General features: G+C 42.0%; 1 long non-coding RNA gene across 1 annotated transcript; it reads right to left on the reverse strand.

Moving 5' to 3' along the window:
• Positions 319-2,768, reverse strand: LOC110435728. The gene is made up of 5 exons (XR_002453585.1): positions 2,325-2,768; positions 1,504-1,656; positions 1,179-1,415; positions 1,031-1,092; positions 319-621 (listed from the first exon to the last, which is right to left on the reverse strand). It is a non-coding gene; the product is annotated as an uncharacterized LOC110435728 (long non-coding RNA).

Below are 4,786 nucleotides of genomic sequence, written 5' to 3' on the forward strand. Positions count from 1 at the left end.
AAAGCCGCTACAACGGCATGCGGTCTGACGCTAAAAACATATAGCGTCAGAGTTCAGCAGACACAGTAAGTGCTGACGCTAAAAACATATAGCGTCAGATCGCCTGTTGCTATGACAATTATTAGCATCAGATAGTCTCATAGCAATGTTTAGCGTCAGACACTCTTTCGCCAAACATATACCATTAGATCAATGATCAATATATATATAGCGTCAGATTGTTCAATGACACAATTTGAATATCAAAAAAATAAAAATTGGAAATATTCAGCACATCAAACCCACATTCAAGCTCAGTGTCCATCACACACAAAGATATAAGGTCACACATGACATGGAGGTCGATACATATATATTATAGCATACAATCTTGTCTTGTACGTTACATCACAATACATCCAACAAAGTCATCAAGCATACAATCTTGTCTTACATACTACATTATCCAACAAAAGATTACATGAATGCACACCAGCAAGCAATATATAGTAGTTTGTGTTTGATATATAATAGTAAGGTTGGCGCACACAATAGGAATGAAAAACCAAAAGCACATCCATCAGGTTGTGGAGAACCATTTTCCATGAACTTAAGCCAAACACTTGCTGTGCCCCGCATTTCCTAAAAATGTAACATGTAATTAGGCAAGTGGAGAAATAATGTAAAGTTGTTGTGCAATAGTAGTGTACTACTAGTCTGAGTACGATCATCTGTTAAAAAGAATATCTCTCCTACTTGCTAGCTGATTCTGCTTGCTAGCAGATCGGTCGAGTGCAAAGGCCTCTACCTAGCAGCATTGTCATGTTTTTTTATAAACATAGCAGCATTGTCATGTGACAAACAAGATGACTAAGGTCTAGAAAAAATGGGCTATTGCTACATAATTAATATCTAACCAGAAACTTCCATGGCTGGTTAAAACCTTCACATATTTTTATAGTAGTACAACAGTAAGTTAAATCATTACTTGAGGATGGTCACTAGGTGTTGAATTTAGTCAGTAGGTTTCACAGGTGGTCAAGGGACATACCTGTAGTGCCCTTGAGGTGTGCTAGATGCATTCTTGCCTTCCCTATTCTTGCATTCCTTTATCTATCATAGATAGAATTAATTAAGAACATTGGTCATGCATCACAGGTTAAGAGGAAATGAAAATTATGTCAAGTCTAGTTTATTACTTTATTGAATGGCCATGCAATGTTCATGCGGTCAGCACTAGCCACAGTCAGCATATCGCCGTAAGTCCAAGGCAGCAAAGCATCCTTTTTCATCACAACATTAACTACTACTTCACAAAATTCATTACCAAGAGGCTGCCCTCCTACAATGGTGCTTGGATTAGTTGAAAGGACTGTCCTCATAGCCACATGTAACTCAGATCTCAATATAGCATATAATATCAAATCCTTTCCAACCTGAAATAAGTGATGCGCCCTAAGAGTGTTAGAACAAGGCGTGTATATGAAACCACAAAAGAATGCAGGGAGAGGACACAAAGATTACAAGGTTATCATGAAGTCAAGGGGCATTAATCGTTGTTGTAGTTGTCTTGTTTATAGTTGAATGAGCTGCATCATTTGTTGGTGCAGTAGCCACGTTCCTAGCTGATGGGGCTGCAACAGGCCTAGGGGGCAGCAAGCTTTTTTCAGTTGCAACCTGAAATGAATGACTCACTCATTAGAACTTAAAGCGTGGAAGGTGAGGGATATCACAAAGAGAAAATAAAGAAGCTTATGCTTAGCCTTCTTCACTAGCCACTAGAACAACTAGAGCAGTGTTATCACTCACATTACACGAGTCATCTTATGGTTAACTTGATTCGTTAGGAAAAAACACAAGCCTAGTGTCTTCCTAGAATACTGCTTGACCTCTAAAAGAATTATTCTAGACACAATGTACAAGGCATAAATTATTCCTAAGAAAAACATTCAATGTATCTAGATCAATCTTGAATGCAAGGCCTATCCTATCTGACTAGAAAAGAGGACAATGGAGGACATGTTAATTGTGCAAACAAATGTAGTACCTTTGTGCAAATAATAGATGAACCAAAACCACTGTTTTTAATTTACAGAGAAAGAGTTACATCAAAATAAAGACAGAAAGCCACTACAGCCTAAAGAGCAGTGCCAACAGTAGGCCACTTACTGAGCAGGCCTACAAGTTTTAGCAGAGTAAGCTAGACTGCCTAAGGACAGTTTCAGGAAATCAAAACAAAATAAACTACTAGAAAATATAGCAGCATCATCCAAGGCTAACTAAATACTTGTGTCACCACAATCTTATTTATCAGAAAAACTCAAACCTATGGCATTTGTACATACCATTCTGCAGGGACGTAGGAGCTCTGGCTGTTGCTGTCAAGGACCTAGGGGCGCACGGGGCTTCCTCTCTCCAAGCGCTCCAGGCAAAGCAGGTGGAGGGCACCAAGCGTCCGTCGTGTTGCCAGGGAGCGATGGGTCGCGTGCCTGCGCCGTCGCGTGCGGTGAGGGAGCGGGGCGGCGTGCCTGCGCCGTCGCGTGCTCTCCTCGCGACACAGGGAGCGGGGCGGCGAGATCTCCTCGCGACGCAGGGAGGGAGCGATGGCTCGCGTGCTCCTCGCGGCGTGCGCGCTCAGGGAGCAGGCCGGCGTGCGTGCGCCGTCGTGTGAGGCGCGCGGTGAGTGAGCGGGCGGGGCGAGCAAGGGGAGGGTGCGGCGTGGGGCACTAGGGGCGGCGGGATTTGGGGAATTTGGAGAATGACCACGGAGGGAGAGGAAAGAAGGTGGCGGCCCAGTTGCTGGGATTTGGGGAAGAGAAGAGTGTGGCTTGGGTCCAAGCTTGATCTAGGGTTTCCACAACCAGCCCAAAAATTTTAGCGGGCTATCGCCAATATTTGCGCGCGAGTCCAATGTAACCAGGGCCCATTTATTTTGGCGTCAGATCATGTCACGTTCTCCAATGTTTTAGCGTCAGACAATAAAATGCTAAATCTAGATAACTATAGCGTCAGATGGTAACACGGTAAATGGAGATTTAGCGTCAGATGATCTGTTAAATGTCTTTAGCGTCAGATCCTCCAAAGATGAAAAAACATTTAGCATCAGATGTCTGATGCTAAAAAAGTGTTGTGGTGTAGTGTAGGATTTTCTTCAATCTTTCGCTTGATAAGCTTCATGATCCCTTTGTTAGATGCTTTGGCTTGTCCATTGGCTTGAGCATAACATGGAGAAGCATTCAATACTTTAATCCACATACCGATTGCAAATTCATCAAACTCTCCCGATGTGAACATAGTACCCTGATCGGTGGTGATTGTTTGAGGAATACCAAATCGGTAAACAATGTGCTCTTTTACAAAATCAATCATGTTAGCCAATGTCACTTTCTTCAAAGGAATAGCTTCAACCCATTTAGTAAAATAATCAGTAGCAACTAATATGAACTTATGCCCTTTGGTTGATCGTGGATAAATCTATCCAATGAGATCAATAGCCCAACCCCAAAACGGCCAAGGTTTAATAATGAGGCGGTGCCCTTTGAATATTGCCAAACTTCTGACATCCTTGGCATCCTATGAAGTATTTAAAGCAATCTTCAAGTATAGTCGGCCAATAATATCCGTTTCTTCGAATCATCCATTTCATCTTGAAAGCCAACTGGTGTTCTCCACACACTCCCTCATGGATTTCACCCATCAAGCTTCTAGCCTCATCATTACTCAAGCATCTGAGCAAAACTCCATCTATTGTCCGATAATACAACTCTTCCTTGAGGAGCACATACTTTGTTGCTTGAAACCTAACACATCTCTCAACCTCCTTGGATGGATCTTTCAAATAATCAATAGTTTCATTTCTCCAATCATCGACACTGATTTCCGATGATACACCCAAGATGGGTTGATATCCCGAAGCATGCTGAGCCAATCGGTTAGCTTCCTCATTATGCAACCGAGGAATATGCTCTAATCAGAAATCCTTGAATTCCTTTAACAGTTGTACACACCTTTCATAATAGGCTATCAAAACTTCACTTCGGCATTCATAAATCCTAGCCAACTGATTTATAACAAGCATAGAATCGCCAAAGATTTCAATTGCATCGGCATGGACCTCCTTCTATAACTCCAACCCCTTGATCAGAGCCTGGTACTCGCTTGATTATTTGTCGATGTGGCAACAATCGGCAAGGAAAATTCATACTTCTTTCCTCGAGGAGAAATTAGCACTATGTCGATTCCTGCCACCTGGTCACACGTGGATCCATCAAAGAAGAGCGTCCAAGGAACGATTTCCAAAGCTCCCACTATACCGCAATGCTGAGTCACGAAATCGGCCATAATCTACCCTTTAACTGCCTTAGCCGATTCATAGCGCAGATCAAATTCTGACAACGCCAAAATCCATTTGCCGATTCTACCACTGATAATCGTCATAGATAACATATACCAAACTACATCATCATTGGATATAACAGTGCATTCGGCTGATAGCAAGTAATGCCTTAATTTGACACAAGAAAAGTATAAACATAAACACAACTTCTCAATTGCCGAATACCTTGTCTCATCATCCACCGGTCTTCTACTTAGATAATAAATCACGCGCTCCTTCCCTTCAAATTGTTGAATTAGAGCTGAACCGATGACCATTCCATCGGTAGATAAATATAATTTGAAAGGGTTTCCTTGCTGAGATGGAATCAGAACTAGAGGATTTGTCAAATAATTCTTGATTTCATATAACGCTATCTGTTGCTCTTTTCCCCACACGAACTCTTGATCGGCTTTCAACTTAAGCAAAGGA

This window comes from Sorghum bicolor, chromosome 5, assembly GCF_000003195.3.
Source record: "Sorghum bicolor cultivar BTx623 chromosome 5, Sorghum_bicolor_NCBIv3, whole genome shotgun sequence".
In the NCBI taxonomy this organism is placed as follows: domain Eukaryota; kingdom Viridiplantae; phylum Streptophyta; class Magnoliopsida; order Poales; family Poaceae; genus Sorghum; species Sorghum bicolor.